Source organism: Silurus meridionalis, chromosome 2 (genome assembly GCF_014805685.1).
Source record: "Silurus meridionalis isolate SWU-2019-XX chromosome 2, ASM1480568v1, whole genome shotgun sequence".
Lineage (NCBI taxonomy): Eukaryota > Metazoa > Chordata > Actinopteri > Siluriformes > Siluridae > Silurus > Silurus meridionalis.
The window spans coordinates 12,911,148-12,934,082 of NC_060885.1; the positions used below are offsets into that span (position 1 = coordinate 12,911,148).

Below are 22,935 nucleotides of genomic sequence, written 5' to 3' on the forward strand. Positions count from 1 at the left end.
TGCTTTATGGATTGATCAAACATTGGAACAGTGAAAGAAGTCTCAAAATCCAAGAGATAAAAAAAGGGATTGCCTCACAATGACATGACTTGATTTCACATGCCACTTGATCTACAAATGCAACACTAAAAACAATGCTATTATTGGTTTTATTAGCTAAAATTTTGTTAAAATGACAAAAATTATTCACAGATTTAATAACAACTCACAGATTTTTTTAAGTCCTATACAATAATTTTACTCTCCACTTTCTTACCTTTCTTCCATTTTCGATCCATTCCGTAAATTTGTCTGTGTACAAATTCAATCCTATTTTATTTATAATGCCTTGGGCCAAACAATACTGTTAACACAATTCCACTATAACAGCCAAGCATGAACTCTGACCACTTCCCTGAAACAGAATTGCTCTAGTGCTGTTGGATATTCTTGTGGAGGAATATAGAGGTCAATAGGTCCTTCTCAGGTTTACTCAAATGATTCCACCAAGCTTGAGGAATAACGAAGTGTTTAGCAGCCATTCTTATATTCCTGACAGCAAAACTATGTGTACACACACACACACACACACACACACACACACACACAAACAGTAAGAAGCATAAATGCGTCATGCACACATTATATTATTAAGCTCAAGTAGTTACAATATGAATTTCATTCATTTAATTATTCATTTAGGCGCATGTTTGTATACGAGCCCTGCAGGCCCAAGCAAATGCTTTGTATCCATTTGCTCAAGCTGAACACAACAACCTGCTAAGTTATAGCATGCCTCCAAACGCTCCACCATAATACCTCATTTTGCAGTGTAAAGCTAATTATTGTCCCATGCTGCTTAAATGCACAATTTACACAGATTTTGCCATCTGTTATGGCACACAGTGCTGCTAGCTGATTCTTGCTACTAGTGTTTGCCAATCTATCGACTGCAAATCCTGTATATTTATACAATAAAGCATACACACACACACACACATTATAATCTCCATAGAGTTCAATCATATCAGACTCTGAGCCTGGGAAATGCAAATCATCACAATGGCTCAGGGGAAATCCATTGTGGAAAATCACCTACTATGCCAGAGACTCTACCAGTGTTTATACAGCCTCAATCTAACATTCTCCACCAATGATACATGTCTAATATCTTTCATATACTTTTTTTGCCACAAACCACTGGATCTTGATGTTTGCAGTCTGTTTTGCTTTCTGCACCTCCATTTGTCTCTTTGAGCACCAGGACAGAATGAACTTTTTTGGAATATAACACAGACCCTGGATTTAAAACGGTAAACAGCATAACATTTTGTTTAATACAGTTGGTGAATAAATAGGAAATTTGTGTGTATTTGGTGACATTTACCGGAAAAGTAAGTCTGTTTTCAACATCAGTCAACTGCTCTGTTTCTACGGAAGTCTTGGTCATGTTTCACAATTAATTGTACCAGACATTTTAATGGAGGTTAGAGAGACTTCATATGATGCAGAGGATTTTATATGACTTAAAAGCTAAAATGTTTTTATTTTAAGTAAAAACAAAAAGTCTTCAGATGTAGTGAAATCCAGCTAGAAGTGCTTGATGAAACAGAATCTAGAATACTTATATCCAGGAAAATTTGGAAGATTTTTTATATAAAGTAGGGGTTTATTCATTATATAAAGAGGTCTTCTATATTTATTTCAATGGACATTGTGTACTGTACACAACTGTGTATGTTTACAAATAAAAACTTTAAATCTTGAATCTTATGAACATCATAGAAATGAAATATTTTCCTATATGCAATAAGTCAACTTATTAAAAGTTATGAGTCTTGAATAAACCAGATGTGTCAGGTGTCCCACTGGGATTAGGGTTTCCAGCAAAAGTTAATAATGAGGGATACACAAATGGAATAACTGATCAAGAAATCTGTAGAGAATAATTATAAGCAAGTTACAGGGATTGGTCATGCATTCTTTATAACCTTTAATCAAAAAATATATAGTCTTAAATGACCCTGGTCTAGCCATGTGAACAAAAGCTTTCAGCATTAGCAGGAAAGCATAAAGCAGAAATGGATTCATTTATACATTCTCACATATGGAGAAATTGGTAGGTTGCCGAAAACCATACAACTTGAAAGAACCAGACAAGGACACAGGGAATGCGCCCTGCTACACCAGCACATGCCTGCTAATGCAATTAAAAAACATCTTCATAATGGCAAATGTGAAAAATATATCAGCATATTAAAAATAGGTCAGCACTTCAACTCAAAACTACCAAATCCTGTATAGGACATTTGACCTTCATCTGACTTTGTCACTATCCACTTGATCAAAGTGTTTAATGCTAAGTTAAACCAACGTGCTTAGCCCCTCAAACAGACAAGCCTTCTCAGTGACCCTTCTATAAATAATTAAAACGACACCTCATCCACACTGTGTGTAGGGAAACCATTTGGTATTCTCTGCACCATGAATGGCAAACTATGTTAAAGTATCAAAGCTTCCAATTCTGTATCCTGTATTCTTTCTGCAACAGAACATATATCTTAGTTTAGGCATATAATGGAGAAAAGGGAATTCAAAGGGCCCTTGAAAAAAGTTTATTCAGTCAGCTTGGAAAAAGAGTTGTGAAAGAGAAATAGATGCATGAACTGGCTAATAGTGCATGAAAATCTCATGAGATCAGCAGTTTCTGAAATACTCAATCCGTGCCAGAAGGTCTAAACTACTGAGATCAATTTTTTCTATGATTTTGATATTTGAAATGAACATTACCAGCAGGTCTTGACCAGTATCTCCATGATTTCTTTTACACAATGCCATGGCCACATGATTGGCTGAATAAGTGCATGTGTACAGGTGTTGTATAAAGTAGATAGTGAGTGTACTAAGTTTATTTTAAATATAAATTATATGCAATTAAATATCAAATTTTCTACACACAATAGCAATTGTTTTACTCAGAATTGACAGAAGTCCATAAAAAGAGACTAGATAAACATGGATGACAGTGCTAACTCCTTAAGGGCAAAGTGATTAAGTGTGAATTTAATTGAGTTTGCAGATGAGCTTTTGATTATTTTTGCACCAGTGGCAAGCTGCATGGCTACTTTGTGCTAACTGAACTGTGGGGCACAACATTACCTAGTTTTTAATTTGTGCACTGTTTGAGCAGCCTCTTTTTGCTTTTCGCCTGAGTGCTTACGGCCTAAATACTCATAATTAATAGTCAATCTCAAGCTGTTGTTGGATTAATCATTGCTTCCTGACGAGTTGAGCTGTTGACTTGCTATGTACCTTCTGCTTTCTGGAAGTCTTTCAGTAAAGTATAGTAGTAATTACAGCCTGTCTCTCAAATCAAGGTTGAATGAACAAGGGGAATATATATTTATATAATCTAGAGCCATAATTCTATGTCTTTCAATAAAACTTCTTTCTTCCACACTTTCTCCTAACTTTTACTGCATCTCTATCCCTAAAATGTTGTTGACATTCTCACTGTAATAGTATAAAATATAATAGTGTTTTTTCTTTTGACAGTCTCTAATCTGCTGAGGTCTGCTCTGCATATTGGCAACGGCTAAATATAATGCAAACAAGCAATTTGACAATATATTTTATATAGGGCTGATGATATGGACAAAATCTTACATTTTCAGATGTAAATTATATTTTATTACAAAATAATGCATGCATTCCTGGCTGCTTTTTGAAAAACATAACATTGTAAAAAAAAAGGACCAATAAGAATATAAAATAATGTCAATATGAACTAAATATTAAAAACACTCGATTCAACTTTTTGAATCAAATGACAAATTCAGGTTCCTCACCCTTTAACTAGTGCCTGTTCTGTGTAGAATGCTACACTACGCCATGTCTGATATTGGTTTTGCCACAGCACTCTTCTTCTTGCACCTAGTTTTGTTCTTAGTAAGGTAAATCAGCTTCCAAAAAGTGGCTTAATTACACATGCAAAATAGAATATATGAATTTATAGATAGTTTTAGATTAGTTTTTCGTTCTATGTTATGTATTACCATATTGCACATATTTCACCTTAACTGTTAATTTCTGTAAAGCTGCTTTGAGACAATGTCTGTTGTGAAAAGCGCTATAGAAATAAACTTGACTTGCACATATTTATATCTATATTTGAAAGGTTTTCGAAAATTATCTAGGTCTTGTGTGGATGCTCATATAAATGATTTGCAAACAAATCTCTATATATCCAGCTTGATAAATGAGAACCACTGATTGTCGTCTACTAAATCAGATTTTTATTCAGTCTGATTTTTGATCCCTGATGTGTTCGTTTACTGCACTCATTTTATGCATATGACTCCCTGTGTCAAGTGTACATACTACAAAGATAATAAACATACTGTGTTTATCTATTTATTATGAATGTTGCCATGTACTGTACAGAGGGAATACATTCTAGTTACATAATTTATGTTTGTTTATTCAGTTTCACAATGTTTGACACCTAATAAACAAAATGTGTTTTTCCCTGTATATGTATGTAACCATGTGAATGATTCAGGTTACAGCCCTTAAATACAGGTTTAAAATTGGCATAGCTTTCATACCTATTCATACCTGATTTCTTATTAAATCAGACATAATCCAAATGCACCAATCTTACTCTTAGGATTTTGCTTTTTTTCCCTTGAATTTAGTTTAGATTTCTATAGTTATGTATAAAACGCAACCTCCAATAAGGGTACAAGCCTGGACACAGGCACAACCCTGACATATGCACGTGTGTGTGCACAAACACACACACACACACACACACACACACACACACACACACACACACACACACACACACACACACCAAATTGATCTGGGTAAGACTGGTAAATTCTGGGATTTCAGAAAAACATGCAAACGTCTGCCTTTTTGATGATAAAAGTCAGTTCACCCCTTTTCAGCAGGTTTATTCATGAAACCTCATTTATGGTAATCCTGTTCACTTCCAATCCTGCTTTTAATGTCATGCTCAGCTGAGATTCACAAAACCAAACACTTAAGAGCTGATACAGATATATCTGTAGAAGAAAAAAGTCGTATAAACAGTATATTAATTCCACAATACTTTTTTTCTTTTAGTAAACTGTATGCTTGAATGAAATAAATAGTTGACAGAAGAGAAAGACTGTAATTAATACACTTTGGATTTTTTATAATACAGGAAAATAATTCACTGACAGGTATAATAATAATAATAATAATAATAATAATAATAATAATAATAATAAAACATTGTATAAAGATGTATTCACAAACACACACACACACACACAGACTCATACATTTGACTGCATAACACAATTTACCCATTTCTGTCAGTGAAAACCCTCAAGAGTGTTCGGTCTGGCCATGTTATTGCCCACTCACAGCCATAAATCAGAGAAAACAAAAACATGTGGGATGTAACTCAGTGTTTCACAACACAATTCGCAATCATATTTTATGTCCCAGGAGAATATGATTGATAAGTCATGTACCACCATGGCAAATAAGGCAAATATCTAATATAACACGGTGATATTCACTTTATTGCATCCATCCATACTGATTACACCGAGATAGAACATTTCTGAGTGATACAGTATATGAACTCTGCATGCGCACACTGAGCAGACGCCAAATGATCATGCATCAACTATAACATTAATCATCCGCCCAAACTTATTTCCTATAACATGCATGCACACATTCCGTCACACTGTTTATATTCAACAAAATTGATAATAATAGTAATCATATGAATAACAATTAAAAGTAAAGCTACGTGTGTTGAGCGATCTGCAGCTTACCCGTGATGCCGTTTCGAAGCGCGCATTTCTGTCTGAGATAGATATACACTATGTGTGCACGCGCTGCCGGAGAGACAGTCGCCGCGCGCTTCCCTTCGATTCGTAGCAAAAGCAGCAAATGGCGTCGCACGCGTTCCTCCGCCTCGCTGAGTTGCCTGCCGTTCAACTGGGCGCCCAGGCACGTGCGCCGATTCCGCGCGCCTCCACGTGCACCTGCGTCTCCACTGCTGAAACTTCCTCCAGACTGCACCAAACAGTGTCGTGTCCTATAAAACACTTTCTATCTATCTATCTATCTATCTATCTATCTATCTATCTATCTATCTATCTACTTTTGTCTTCCTTTCTGACTGTCACTCATGTATTCTCTCTCTCTCTCTCTCTCTCTCTCTCTCTCTTTCTGTGTGTGCGCGCGCGCGTGTTTCACTCTACCTCAGGTGCACTTTACTTATTACTGACCATAGCCCATCTGTTCCTCCAAGCCTCTAACATATGTAATATAAACATAGACGACCACAGAACTGGTATATATCATTCTCAACGTATTAGTTATATCTGATATAACAATGTGTTTTAGAGCATTGTTGCAGGGATTTTTTTAAATGACTAGCCTACAACAGCTTTAACGTCAGAGACAGTTACTAATGAAGGGCTACAGGATAATTTGCATAAACTGTTCGTGAATAAAGACCACATACAAGGTGAACTAACAACATAGGTGTTTGTTAAAAAAAAGTAAATGCAGCCTCCATAATACTCAGAGTTGAGTTATGTGCCTGTAGTGAGATTTAATACGGAAACTGCAAAACTGTTCTTGTGTGATATTGGCTTGAGTAGGAAGCAGTGTTAAGACCGCAGCTGCCTGACTGTTTCTGACACAATGTGTCACACTGAAATGTATGCTAATGGCTGTAAATACCACAATATTGCCTTGTTCATTCTACATTTTCCTCGGCTTACAGGCCATGGTCTAGACCAGGGGTGGCCAACCCGCGGCTCGCGAGCCGCATGCGGCTCTTTGGCCGGTTTCATGCGGCTCTTACGTTCATATCGATTTTTGTGTGTTTGATTTTTAATGTGCGTGTTCACTTTGCTTAAGTTCAATACGGTATTTTTAAGACTTAAATGAGCTTGCCCCTACTGGGAAACTTTGCGGTATATCAGACCTTGGCATGAGGCCAATCATAAATTACAGGGATGCACCGAGAATTTTCGGAAATACCTAAATCACCGAAACAACACGGCAGAAACACAATTGTAATGACGCAATAAAAAAGCGCAGCCAGCACACGGTTATCTGGATAAGAGCAACATGTCTGCGGTGTGCGGAGAGCGATGTGCAAAACATGCAATGCTGAAATTTCAAGAGGGGGTGTATCTGCAAAGAGTTTCTCCAAGTCGGGTTTAATTTATCACCTGAAATCCAAACATCCCGATTGCCTTCTAAATATGATAAGAACGCGGCGCAGAACAGTAAAGTCAATCCGAGCATGCGCACTCCGTCTGTAGAGGACGTTTTTAAAAAGGCAGGAAAGTTTTCCAGTGATGGTGCCGAGGCAAAAGGCATAACACAAAAAATTATGGATTTCAATGCCTTTTGAATTGAATTTTCATTTCGGTGCATCCCTGAAATATTATCGTTGGTGTGGCCCTCTGACACAATTCAGGTTTCTCATGTGGCCCCTTGTAAAAATTAATTGCCCCCCCTGCGGTATATTCATCTCACGCACATGCGCATTTGACGAAAATACCGTATTGAACCCAAGCGAAGTGAACACGCACAAAAAAAAACACAAAGTCTTTGTTTTCTACCCTGAAACACGTAAAATCAAAGCATCGATCTTTTCTGACTGACACACGTGTGAAAGAATTGCTTTGAGTGGCAACAACAGAATACGAGGCAGATTTGAAGGGGATTGTTCAAGGCAAGGATGCCAAAAGTCCCACTAAGTAACATGCATAGTCAAAGAAAAACACTATTGTAAATTATTATATTTTTGTTTGTGGACTTGGTTAAACAGAGTTTGTGTGTGTGAGACAGTGCACACAATGTTCATTGTTGAAAATGACTGGCCTGTGGTCTTGAAACTGTAGGAGTCAATTTCTGTCATTATCATGTTGGTGTGTGACATTTACTATAAATTTGGCTGAGCAGAGGTGTGTGTGTGTGTGTGTGTGTGTGTGTGTGTGTGTGTGTGTGTAAGAGGAAGGGATGGGTGATGTTCATGTGTGCCCATGTGTATGATGTGGCTCTTTGCGGTAACACATTAAAAAATGTGGCTCTCGGTCTCTGACTGGTTGGCCACCCCTGGTCTAGACACTTCTGAAAAAGCTCATGAAAAAACTCAAGAAAACAAAACTCAAATCAGGAAAATTCTGTAAAATTCTGAGATGTACAAGAACAAACAAGATAATATATGCTGTATGACAAAAGATATGGAAAAACAAATGGCTTATACTGTAATTGCCCACAAAGGATTTTAAAGCCTTTATCAGGCTAACCAGGATGAACATATGAATTCATCCTAATTCCTAAAGTGGGTATCATTGATTCTAAGCAGCTCTAAAGTGTCATGGATCAGTCAATCCCAAAATAAATCGACTAGATAGCTACAGTTTGGTCCACTGTTTCTGCACTGCTCCTGGGTAAGAAAAATTAATTCAGCATAATGTTTTTTTGCTACACCACAGAACTCATGCCAATCATTTTTTACTAGCCTGGTTCTTAGGAGCACCAAATCCTCTTTCATTTCAATGCAACACTTAAAAAATTCATGCCTTTTTAAAATGGATGTGCAAGAGATAAAATGTTATTTTTTGTGTTATTATTTGGTTTACCCAGTGTTGTGGAATTCCAGGTCTAAAACACCCAACAAGGAACATTCATATATTCAAAAACTATAATGTGTGAGACTCAGGAGTGAATGGTATTAGAGAGTTATGTTGTCTGCCAAGTTTAATTTAGCAGAAACACCAAATTAAAGTTGATGCCAAATGATGCCTGTAATAATTGTAAGTGGTATTCTTGGAAAGTGAAGGTGTTAAGGAACAGTAGTAACTCACCACAAAGCAGATGACCATGAAAATTCACAGTATGGATCCACTGAGTGCTAAATTGCATGATGCAAATAAGTTGCCAAAACTATGCTAATTCCAAAGCTGAAGTGTTTCCAATTTCCACTGGCATAATTATCACCACAAAGACTTTGTGACTTTGGGGTACACACAGCCGATGTGTCATTTGCTGAGGATAGGACCATACTCAGTCGGCTCTCAAGGGAGTCGACTGCTCGCATTGTAGCCTTACGGCTCGGGCCCCACTCTTGCCCAGGCAAAGCGCTGCCAGATTTCATGGAGTTTGCAAAAGGATCTGACAGAAGGCATGGAGATGGGCACGTCCCTTCCTCCCGCCTCACCTGCTGGGTCTAGGGCTCACTCCTTGGGGAAGCACAAACTTCGGCAGGTTTCTTTCCCCGGCGTGCGTGTCGCTCCACATTTCTTCCTCTGAGGAGGCAGAGATTATATAAACTAGCGAGCCCACAGACTTTTCTCAGCCTGTGCTGTGCAAGGAGCTGCTGGAGGTAGTAACATGGACCGTGTCCAAGCTCGAGCTAGCTTGGACAGACGAGAAGCGGAAGCAGCCTTCTGCGTCACAGCCTTCACGCCAGGGTCTGCTTTTTCCCCGGATCTTTTTCCCCGGATCCTTTCTGAAAAAGGATGAGGGGGTTGCATCCAATTCTATATCTACGCTTCCTAAACCACTCCCTTATGGGGCTCAGTTTTAGGATGCTCACTTTAAGCAGGTCGTGTTTCAGATCAGGTCCAAGGACCAGTTTGTCACAATATATCTAAAGGACACTTCCACATATCCATCCTTCCTGCTCACAGGAGGTCCCTGAGGTTTGCTTTCAGGGTTGAAGCTTACCAATATTGGGTCCTCCCGTTTGGCCTGGCGCTCTTACGCCGCACCTTTACAATGCACGGTTAACACTGCTTAGGTTTCAGGGCATAAGCATTTGGAATTATATATACGATTGGTTGATAGGAGCTTCCGGCAGTCCTGCATCGAGATGTCGTTCTAGCCTCTATGAAGGAACTGGGGTTAAGACTAAACACCACAAACAGTGTGCTTTCTCCAGTGCAGAGAACCACCTTCTTAGGTGTGGTAGGGGACTCGTCTATTATTCGGGCACAGCTGTCGCCCGCTCGGATGGAAGCTATCCTTACGACAGTCAAGAGACAGAGAAAAGGTCTGTCACTCACTGTGAAGCAGTAGCAGAGGTTGCTGGGACTCGTGGCAGCAGCATCCAGTGTGACTCCTGCACATGAGACCCCTCCAGTGGTGGCTCAGAGACAGAGGTTTCCCAAAAGGGCAATCCACTCCGAGCCCGCCAAGCATTAAATATGTGAAAAGAACTTGCATTTCTGTCTCAGGGCCCCATCCTGGGAGCTCCTTGTCATCGCGTTATGCTAATGATGGATGCATCCCTCACGGGGTGGGAAGCAGTCATGAGCGGCCGCTCTGCCCAAGGTCGGTGGACCAAGCTACCCGGAGATGCTGGCTGTGTTTCTGGCCCTGAAACACTTCCTCCTAGACCTGAGGTATCGCCATGTGCTGGTCTGTGCAGACAGCACATCGGTGGTCTCTTACATCGACTACCGGGGGGTCTCAGATCTCGCCCCCTATACAGGCTGGCACAGCAGTTTCTTCTGTGGTCCAATCGGAGAGCAGATGCCTTTTGAGGCAAGGGCCGAGGCCTGGGGAATGGAAGCTCCACCCCAAGGTGGTGGAGGGGATATGGCGGAGGTCTTACAGAGCACAGGTGGATCGGTTTGCTACTCAAGATGCCATGGTACAGATGTGGCCAAAGCTACGCCTGTACGCCTTTCCCCCTCTATCGCGCTGCTCCTGGGAGTTCTGGAGAGAGTTTGGCAGACCATGGTTCACGGACTTGATGTCCCTCCTCAAGGAACCTCCTTGGGAAATTTCTCCCAGGAGGGATCCCCTCTCCCAGTACTCTGGTTCCCCCTGCCCAAAGTTATGGAGGCTGTGATAGACACCCTTGGTGACACGTGCTGCACCCGGAGGCTGAGACACGGGACGCAACCCAGAGTGCCTGTGTGAGACTTAGCCATCGTGCTGGCGGCTCTGTCTAAGCCCCCACTTCAAGCCATTGTCCGAGGTGGCCCTTAGGTTACCTCAAACCAGGGTATATACCTAGCGTGCCCGTGGCTCCTCCACAACCTGTCATGCTGCAGGCATTCTCCCCTCCTCCTTTTCAGCCCCTGACCAGGAGAAACAAACCAACTGCATACTTCAACAGGACGAGTCCATGGAGAAAGTCGGAGCAGCTGTTTGTCTGCTATGGCTCCTATAGGCAACAAGCAGACTCTCAGTAGGTGGATTGTGGATGCTATTTCATGAGTACTCTGGTCTCCCCACTCTTTTCGGGGTCATGGCTCATTTCTCTTGGAGTGTGGCGGCCTCTATGGCCTGGTCTGCTGGAATCCCACTCCAGGACATTTAGAACACTGCTGGCTGGTCCACCCCGCTGACCTTCGTCAGGTTCTTAACATTAGAGCCAATACCGGCTCCTCTGTTCTGCGCTCTGGATGTGCTCTCACACACTATGCAAGGACTGGTCAGTGTGGCATGACTGAACACTTGTTCCCAAAGCATTTCAATGCAGCTCTATACGTACATAACCTAGAGAGGTTTGCGATTGGTAGATGACAGGAGAACATTAGCTGCATGACTGCACTGTGCCAAGTGCACAAACATGTTTAGATGAGTTTGGTGTAAAAGAACTTGACTGTCCCACACAGAGCTCTGACCTGAACTCTATCAACGCAGAGCACAGAGCCCTTGCCTAAACCCTAAACAACTTCGGGATGAACTGAAACGGAGACTGCAAGCCAGATCTTCTTATCCAACATCAGTGCCTGACCTCACACATACTCTGCTGGATAAATGGACAAAAATTCCCACAGAAATACTCAAAAATGTTGTTGAAATCCTACCCAGTAAAGTGGAAGCTGTTATACCTGCAATGGGCGGGACAAACTCGATATTAATGTATTTAGAATGCCATTTCCATGCAAATGTAATTGTCAAGTGACCGAATACTTTTTCCATATGATGTAGCTTCTAACAAGCGCTGTATTTAAGTATAAGTTCTTAAAATTTTTAAGTTGTAAACATGAACCCATCATTTTAGCACTTACTAAAATCAACATTCCTCATCAAAAGAGTTTAACTGAATATTTAACTTTCAGCAGCACAGATCAAGACACGCCTCTCATTAATAGTCTTGGCACCACACACAGCTCTGCAAAACCCAGTGCAACGCATAATTAACTAGTACTGAGTTTTACACAAGACCTCATCATAGAAGTGATATCTTTTTAGAAATATTTGATAGATAAATATCTGTTGTGTGCATCACTGTAGAGCAGTTTACTGTTCTTTGCTTAATTTTTTTTTTTTGAGTAACTTACTGGCAGTATGTTATTGCTGTAATTCAAATTTCCAGCATCATAACTGCATTTCTAATGTATGTTTACAGCAATGGTGGGCTGTCAGGGCTAGCAAAGCTTTCTCTGCTGGCCTAAACACTATTTGAAGCACCGACCTACATTTACAACCTAAATTCTAATATTTGTTCCATGAAATTGTATTCATTTATTTCAAGTCAAGTTAAGTCAAGTTTATTTCTATAGCGCTTTTCACAACAGACATTGTCTTAAAGCACCTTTACAGAAATCAACAGTCAAGGTGAACAGTGTGCATTTATCCCTGAGGAGCAAGCCGTGGCGATTTCCATTTTGGCGATTTTCGAGTTTATTTTCTTCATTTCGTAGCGTTTCTCTTGGCTGCACTGCTTTCAGTACGTATATGTGGATGTTACATTTTTGTCCAATCAGATCTCAGCCTCTATGTGCTGCCATGTCTATCTAATCTGCCCAGAGCCTTGAAAGTCATTACTGCTGGCGTTTTTACCATAGTCTTCTTAAAATTTGCTCTGTTTTTTAACCAATTAGATTTCAAATTTGCCTCACAGAAAAACTTCAGCATTTTTCCATCCTCCAATTGGTTGGTCAGATAGAAACTGTTATAGCGATGTTCAACTGGCAAAACACGTCTATAGCACTCTGCACACATTCATACATCTGAGTTAGACTTTTTCTTGTGTACGGAGGAAGAGATATTGATTTGGTTTCGGACATATTTAAAAATAAATTTTCTAGAAAAGCTAGACATCATGAGGAGAGGTCGGCCAACCCTAAGCTAGATAGCTTTTCTCAGCCTCGGATTTGTGCTCCACTTCCAGACTAGTGAAAACAAGCTCTACCACTGGATTACGGCCTCTGAGGAGCGGTGCAAATTATATGCATCTCTGGTGAGTAGGTTGTATTTTATTTACATTTTTATGTTTTTGTCATGTTATTAGACAAATATTGATTCTGAACTGCTACAGATGATTTAGGTGGCACAGTTGTGGTTGTAATTTAGAGGTTTGGTAAAATTTAGCAAAATGATATTCACCCTCGATATGCCTCTCTCTCTGTAATGCCACGCATTGTTATATTGCAATTTTTTGTATAGTATTAATGGTTTCTATAATTGTGACGTGATAGTGTTGGTATTAAGAGGTTGATTAAGTTAGGTAAGTCCCCACTGAAGGCCCAGGTACCAAATGCACGGCCCGCCACTGGTTTACATTAATAGAACATTGTATTTTGTTCATAAACAGAGTACAAAACTGTATTTTTCACAAGACCCCTTCACTCATTTACTTTACTGCTTTATTCTGGGTAAGGGTGCAGTGGATCCAGAACCTTTTCTGGTAGCACTAAGTAAAAGGTGGGACAATTTTCCTGGGTGGAATGACTGACTTTTGCAGGTCTCTCTCTCTCTCTCTCTCTCTCTCTCTCTCTCTCTCTCTCTCTCTCTCTCTCCCTGTGTCTCTCTCTCTTTGTGTCTCTTTCTTTCTTTCTCTCTCACTCACTTACTCTCACACACACACACACACACACACACACACACACACACACACACACACACACACACACAAAAACAAAAAAAATCAGCGAGAAAACCCATGCAAACATGGGAGTAGATGGAAAATTCAAACAGGCAGAAAACCCAAGTTCAAATCGAATCACTGACCCTGAAATTCTGGAAAGGCACAGCTACTCAGTACTACATAGTAAAAATGCATGAAAACAGTGTAGTTCTTATCTTTATTCAAATCAAAAACAAACTTTAAATGGCAATGTACTCTAATATATCTAGAAAATTAAAAATTAAAATCAACTTAACACAAATAATAAAATAAAAGTGAAACATAGTTGAACATAAATATATTCTGTATTCATATGATTAAAACAGAAAAATATGTAGAGTGTGGGCAAGATTATGGCAGGTAGGAAAGACAGTCAACTGAAGGATGACAACAAGGTACACAGAAACCTAAACATGGTGCAAATCAAACCCTGACAAAATACAAAATCAATTAAATAAGAAGCAAGCTGCTTTATTTATATATAATATATATAAAGATGATGATGAGAGGGTCACATCATCCTTGATTCAAGAGCCTAGGTCTTCTGCATGACAGAGAATACCATATGACAGAATATCACATGTCTTATCACATTACCTGCATCCTTGCTCTCAGAACCCAGTGGGTGTGTAATTAAATAGGAATGCATTATTTAGAATCAACAGATATGCATCCTAAACAAAAACAAATAGATTTAAATTACTCTAATGTACTGCAATCATTCAGCAGTGTTAAATATGTCTATAATTAAACAGGGAAATTTCAACAAGTTTTAAGCTGAGATCAATATACCATTTCAGCCTAGGGGATGCTAATGTTTACAGAGTAGTCAGTCATTTAAAAGTTTGTTTGTTAAAGTCAAAACTAAATCCAGCTTTTATATTCAAACCATGTCCATGTCTAAAAAAACTATGTGATAATGTTTTAAATGAAATCTTACTCCAGGCATATTAAGCTAAGGCTTCTGAAACATATGCACAGATGTTGCTTGAACACTGAAAAGTTTATGCTAGAAAGCAAACATTATGAATTGATAGACAATGATCTCTCTCTCTCCTCTACAGAAACTGGGGCACTGCAGAGACCAGAGATTCTCCTCTGCATGTAAATAAAAATGACAGCGGCCCCAAAGTTTAAATAACTTTACTAAATATTGCAGGATGTGTTCATTGATCTTGCACTTAAAGCAGAGAAAAACACAATAAATGGTTCATGATTGCAAAATTTCTTATTAGAGTGATGTGTAATCTATGTCTAAGAGTTTTTCAGCTCGTTTCACATTCAGCTTCTGAAGACACTTGTGAGAATTTAGAGCTTCTCTGTGTTCACACTGTACACCATATCACCTGAAATCTGAAGCTTAGACTCTCTCCACAGAATCAATTCCTCCAACCTCCAGCATATTATGTTTGAACCTCATCAATCTCTTGCTCTGTTCTCCTATTCAACTATTGATGATTTTCTTCACCTGTCTCATATCTAGCTTTTTAACATCTCCTCCTACTCCCAGAGCATCTCGGTCTATTGTATTATGCTGGTTCCATCCTGTCTTTAATCTCCTCTATCCCTGTCCCTGGCACTTCTCCAATATTCTCTGCTGACTTCCAATCTGGCATTTTGTTTGCCTCATCTTGCCTCTCTTATTTACCATCCTGTTTGCTTCCTCAGTTCTGTTCATACTCTTGGTATGTGCATTCATTTTCCCAGTAATATGTACCCGAGTTATTAACTATTCCCCTGTCTTGATTTTAAAAAGATAAAAAAAGAAATATAACTCACAAGGCTGTGAAGAAAAAATATGGCTATATGTAATGCAGGCTTGTACCATATATACAATAATACTACATGTAATGCATAAAGTCACAGAACTGCATTTTTACAGCCCCACAGTAAATTTTAACAACATTATATTTCTGCAGAAAAAGGTCCCTGCAATTGTACAGTAATAATGTTACTTTAACATTCATGTAGCTCAATGAACCAAAAACAACAAAAACAAACTAATTGATTTAAAAACATTGCTGAATAAAGAAAAAACAGTGTTATTCTTTAAAATGTCAAAACTCTTGAAACCTATTTATCACAGTAAAATATATCTTTGAATTTTTGTTTTGTTTTTTAATGAGCAGTTGCTTGACCTCTGGTTTAAACTTATATATTTGATTATATATTATATAGAAATAACAAATTGTTACAGTAGCAGTACATTAAACACATGCACACACAAACATGCACATGGAAAAAGCTTCCAGCCACAGTGAGTTAAACCCACAATCTTATTTAATTATTCAACTGTTACTCCACGCAGCATAATAGATATTTACAGACAACTGAGATTATTGTGATCATTTTAGATTTATAAAATTCTGTTTGGTGCTTTGTTTCATAAAAAATTAGGCAAAACATATATATACGAAATTGTAAGCTGTATTCAACAATATTCTGAAAATGATATTGCTTGCTCTGTTTCGATTTCTCTCTCAATCTCATTTAGCCAAAGGCACAGCATTATCTATTTTCAATATGGCTTTCCCAGTTCCTGGTTTGTTAACACAAGGCAGACACTGATGCATATCTGGAAAAAAGCTCCATTTTGAAGTCTAGTCCAATGTGAAACCTTCTGTTCTAATGTTCTAACATTTCCACTATTTCTTCCCGATATTCAAATAATATTTTTAATAATCAAAGTAGACTATTTCCAGTATGCTTGAGCTTCCTTCATTCTACATTGTAAATTACAGGCATGTATTAATGAGTGCTTCCTGGTATAAATCAATATCAGAGCTGACAACATCATTTACTGTCTTATTTGCTTTGAAAATACTGTAGTTTACCAGCCATGTAGCACATGCTGGATAATACTCTGGCCTCTGGAAGAACTCTCAGTGATTCTAACAAAAGCAAAAATCTTAGAAGAAAATTGTTTTTATATTACTGTGAATTGTCATGGTAGCAGGCATTTGTTATTGTATTGGGAACACCTACCTCACAGGTGCACAGTGCAGGTATACAATTACAGATGGTAGACCATTTGTTGCTCTGCAACCACTTATGAGCTCTCTTCTGTTTTCTTTAATCATTGGAAAGGACCACAAAGGGAGCTAGATATTATAGAAATGGTGGATTATACAACAGTGAAACAGCAGAGGCAGCTGTTTTTGTGTTATTAACACTTACATCTATGATTTCGGACTCTTCTGTTATTCATTATTAGAAAGGTATGCATTTTTAAGAGCAAGGAATGTATCATGAATCTAAAACCAGCAATGTTTATCAAAAGTATATTTACATGCTGTAGAAAATATGATATATCAAAACATTTTCCATGCACAGTGTGTACCAATGGTATTCCATGATTAATGTCAGTTTATCTCCTAAGGCCTCTGTTAGCTGAATATTTTTTGTTAAAGTACAGTTTTCAATTTAGTACATACAGTTGTGTTAAAAAAAAATCAAGTAATGCTGATCCTTGATATAACCCAACCACTGCAATACATATGCTACTACCATGTATATATTACTGTACAGAATATCTCAGTGTAATATCTCATACATTGATAGTTGAGATGCTCCAAGGCAAATTATGCCATAAAGAAGCCTTGGAGCATCCCAACTATCAATGTATGATATATTACACTGAGATATAATAAGGTGGCATAACCTTGTTATAAAATAAATTATTGCCATAAATAAGTCTATTTATTCTAAACTGATAGATAAAGCAATATTGGTGATCTGGATAAAAATTATTTTTGATGACTAGTAAGATTATTTGAACGTGATTTTTGTTGCAATCCTGTTATGAATAAGTGAAAAATATTTGTTGTCACCATGTTGATCACACTCACCTGTGATTAAGCTCATCTTCATCCTCAAACACTCCAAAAGGTTTCATTGCCTCCATGAGTTTCTGAGTGTACAGGTGTTCAATATCCCAGGGAATGGCCAGGCTGATTTAAGATGTGATGCCATGTTTCTGAGGCTGCTGCCCACCAAGCATATTATTTCCTGAACTGTTTAGAGGGGGGAGGATAAAATGAAACAAAAGAGAAAATGTACAACTGAAGGACAGAAATCATCAGAATTAAAGATATTTTTATAGCACATGATATATACAGTAGGTTTATATAGGGTTATTTATTTAATATACAATACAAAGCATGCCTGCAGTTTCTGTGATTTAAAGTTCTGTTTCCCTTTTAAAATTAACTAAAAGTAACAATTTAATAAAAATATATGGAATCTAGGAAAAGCTAGGTAAATTATCTGGCAAGTGAGTTATACTATAAAGTAGAGTATATATACAGTACATAAAATATTATATCCACCTTAGACAAATATATTAAATAAGGTCAAATATAGAAACACACAGACACACTTACATTTTCCATGTACTTCACATTTGATGTTACTGCAAAATCTTTGAAAGAAGAAAAAAAACTGTGTAAGGATTCATGACGATATGTGGGATGATGCTCTTGAGAACATAGTGCATAGTTTCTATTATTCAAAAGCAAACTTACATGAAGAAATACATGTTCAGAATCAGAAAATCTGTTTTGAAAATCTGTTTTTAGGTTTTTTTCTGTGTTCAATAGAGTTTGCTTTTCAGATCTATTAGTAGCTAATTTGAGATAAGAATACACCAATCACAAAAGTGAATAAACATCAGACACAAGCCTTTTGATATTCAGAGATCAAGATATTGAGTCATACAAGAAAATAGTCCACTGTAGTGCATGTGCTGCCTATTTATGTAATGTTACTTTGTACTTTCTGTACTTTTAAATGCTGTATTTCACTTGTGGGTTACTGAACTTTTTACTTTATTGTCTTAGGTTTAGAGTTGGTTTATTTAGTTTGTTAACTCTGTGTGTATCTTTTATCGACTTTTTTCTTGACTCAAATGTAATTTTCCTTAGTTTGTAATTATGTTTATTCAGCACATGTTTATTCATTTTAATTTGATAAAATGTGTACTTATTATAGCCATAATAGCGCATGACTGCAGTATTCATCGTCTACTGTGTGAGGAAATAAAATGTCACCAGCACCTTGTCATTACAGCAAATCCACTACTGTTAGCTTGACAAGTGTCACATTTATGCTCTTTTTTTGCATAATGGATATGTCACGATTTTCCTTCGTTTCTAGAAGGAATTTCTACATTTACGGTTCATGACAGAACCTCTGATGAATATGTTTGTGGCAGATAAAATTTGATGGCACTAGTGGCCAGGCAGAGATAAAAAAATTATGCATCTGCATCATTTCATGCTTAATGTCTGTATTTTTTCTTAGTTTATCAACATCGGGCATTTACAGCAGTACCTTATAGCGTGGCAGACACAGGCGGAACTCTGTTTTTTTTCCCAATGGCAAATTAGATTATATCTCTTTCACCCAATAAATTGTGCACAAGATTGCATTGATGTTCAGGACACATTCCGTTGCAGACGATCAGACCTTAGTGAGATTAAATCAACTTCCTTTCAGGCTCACTCTTCTCTCTGATTTATTTACTGTGCTCAAAACAATGTCACACAAAGCCATTAAGAAAAAGAAGAATGTCTATGTTTATAAAAATGTAGAAAAAAAACCTTGCAAGTGTTGCCCTGTTTCTATGTATGGCTTGTCTTCAATTTAAACACATTTTTTTCCCATGAGAGTTTCATCTTAATTGGAAAGGCTTTCATTAAAATGTAAATTACTTGTTTACTTGTTGGCCTTCTGTAAGTGGTAAAGTAAATAAAGTAATGTATTTGTGAGATACATTTCACTCTAAATTGTTCAGTTGATCAAACATTGCAAGGTTTGTTACATTACACTACACTACACTATGGCAAGTGTCGGTTCTTCCAAAATTCAACATAGAACTTATAGGTCACAATCTCTACACAGTCTCTTTTCTTCCACCATTTACAGTACCTTTTTTGTAATTAATGTATGTAGGCAATTTAAAATGAAATCAAAATTGCTTTTGCTTTTTTTTGTTTTGTTTTTTATCAAGTTTACTTGTGCAGTTGACTCACTAGCAATTTTTAGATGATTTTATGCTTGACGTTTCCAATGTGTTGTCAATCAAGTTATGCACTTACTTACAAAACTTATCATCACAATGTTGTTATATTAATAATTTGCATCTTATGCTTTAGGAAGGTGCATAATATATACATTAAATCATAATTAAAATGTATTTTATACAAATGTGCAAGATCTGTATTCCATTTTCACTAACAATACCTCATGCCAAGATGCAAAAGTGTACTGTGTACCAATAAGGTGCAACAATCAGTCCACATTTTTAATAATAGTGGATATTTTACTTTACCTCTGACCTTTAAGATTTTGCTGTTACAAATCTCAAAAGAAGTTTTATATTATAGTAAATATAGTAGGTTTTTTTTAATGTATTTTGGCTTGTTATATTCTGTAAAGCACTAAGAAAAAAGATACAATCATTTAGGTAATAAAGCCATAACCTGCCATATGACTGGGGTTAAAAGAGCAGTCTGTAGCAATCTAGTGGCTCTGCCTTCTATCAGCATGCCTGAAAGGGGCATTTGAATAAAGCTTTTCTGCGGTCTCGCAGAGCTGACCTAGGAATAAAGCTCTAATTCTCACGGCATCCCGATGATCATCTCAAGACCAAGTAAAGCAAAGAATTTTATTTTTCTAAATATCAAGACCTGATCATGGACAGAGAAAAAATGCAGATTGTGAAGGTAGGCTGTCTGAAAACAACTGGCAGCAATAAACATGTAAGAACAAAGTGGCAGGAGTAAATTGCATAAAATCGTGGGATACAGGCCAAGAGCTTCAGTTAAAGTTTACATCAAACATTAGAATATGAAAAAATGTGAACCCGGTGACTTTATCCATGCCATTGTTGTTGGTGTCGGACAGGCTGGTTCAAGTGTTTCAGAAACTGCTGATCTCTTGGGATTTCCATGCACAACAGTCTGTTGAGTTTACATAAAATGATGCAATAAAAAAAATCCAGGCAAGCCTCAGTGAGTCTGTGCCCACTGTAGACACAGATTCCTGTTCTTGTTAGACAGAGGTGGAACCTGATGTGGTAAAGGTTCAAGGAGTTGTGCATATTTGGATGCTTTCTTTTGCTCAGTATGGTTGAACTCAGCAAACATACATTGTGTGCATAAAAATCCCAGCAAAGTAACAGTTTCTTAAAACAGGCATCATGGTCAACAAACATCATATGGTCAAAGTAACCGAGAATACCATTCTGATTTTTGCTTCCTGAATAATTTCATGAATAAGCATACATTCCCAGTGGACAGTTAATATATAATACAGCTGAAACAACAGTGTTAGCTGATGTAAAAACATTTTTTTACTGTGATTTCCTCATTGTTCTACCTTAAAAGTTTCCGTTTAGAAAAGCATCATTGAGCATGATTTATTTTGTTTTCTGACAGCATGTAATATGTCTTCTTTTTCCAGTATAGAAATACTAAATGACTATATGAACCATTGCCATGTAACTGTACTTTCATTATTCAAGTTCAAGTTTTCTATATTCATTGGCCCTTATGTATACTCTAATCTAATTTTGAGGGTGGAAATGTCATTTACAAATGACATGACATGCTTTTACAAATAAAATGGCTTTTAATCAACATGACTGTACCATCAGTGTAAATGAAAAATGTACAGTATATAATGAATTAATATAATAAATTAATCTGAGTGCAGGTCTATGTAGATGCAGGTTCCCAGTCTGCTGCTGGCAGCTCAACAACATCTTGCATGTGTTAATGCATTAGACCTGCAAGCAACATGTATGTTTTTATTTATTTATTTATTTTCTATTTTGCATTTAGAGAGAAGTCTGTGACAATATTCGAGCCAAATGTTGTAGTGGGTGTTAGTGAAATCAGATGTCGTTATGTGTGGGAAGACAATAATCAAGTCAAGTCAAGTCAAGTATATTTCTATAGCGCTTTTCACAACAGATATTGTCTTAAAGCAGCTCTGTGGTTTCCTGGTGGCCTAGTGGTTAGGATGCGGCGCTCTCACCGCTGTGGCCCGGTTTGATCCCCGGTCAGGGAACCAGCCACTATTAGTGCTGGTCCCAAGCCTGGATAAATGGGAAGGTTGTGTTAAGAAGGGTATCAGCGTAAAAACATGTGCCAAATCAAACCTGTGGATTATGAATATATTTGGGGAAGCCAAAAGAAAGTTTTTATTGTCTTGAAGCAGCTTTACAGAACTTAATACCGTAATTCTCTGACTATTAAGCACGCCAAAATATAAGCCACACCCACAGAATTTTACAAAGATTTTTTTATTTTAAACATAAATATGCCGCACCTGTCTATAAGCCGCAGGTGCCTACATTAAAACTAATGAACTTTACACAGACTTTAACGAAAGATGATGCCTGTTACACGGCTGGTATCTAAACAGTAGCCTACCAAGAAAGTCATTGTTCACTGTCTTCCTCCTTCCTTTCAAAACAATTTCTCTTGAGAGTTTATCTTTTGGCATCATCGTGTGTTTAAAAATCACCATCGGTGAAGCTTTTCTCCTGATGCCGTGCAGCTCAGAACACAGGTGAAGTCCGTTTTTTCATGCCCGGTTGTTTTCAGCATGATGAATGATTCGCATTTCCTGTTGACAGTCCGAGTGAGCGGCAGGTCAAACATCAGAGGAACCTCATCCATGTTTATGATGTGGTGTGGCTCGATTCAGTGGGAGCGCGATTTAATATAAAGAGTTTTATTAGTTAACCTTAACTCTTTCGGCATTGGTAGTTTGTAGTCGATTTGGAACTTAACAGGTAGCCAGTGTAGGGATGACAATAATGAAAAGATATTTGTCTATGCACAAGGAAATGATTACACGGGTAAATATATTTTTTTGGGGCATTTGTCATAACAGATAGTAAGTGCACATAATGTGAGTGGGTGGGATTCCCCCATTTACTTATGTGCCTGTTCTTTTAAAACCTAAAATATCTACAAAAAATTTTTTTTTTAATTATTATTTATTAGACCTGATGGACTTACGACTTTCTGTCCCTA

At 37.7% G+C, this 22,935-nt stretch overlaps 1 protein-coding gene across 1 annotated transcript in view; it reads right to left on the reverse strand.

The window, feature by feature from the left end:
- Window positions 1-6,185, reverse strand: part of LOC124378089 (gamma-aminobutyric acid receptor subunit pi) — a 50,039-nt gene extending 43,854 nt beyond the window's left edge. The window contains exon 1 of the mRNA XM_046837599.1: window positions 5,823-6,185. The gene's annotated coding sequence lies outside the window, so the exon portion shown is untranslated. The remainder of the gene's footprint in view (window positions 1-5,822) is intronic.
- Window positions 6,186-22,935: the final 16,750 nt, after the last annotated feature.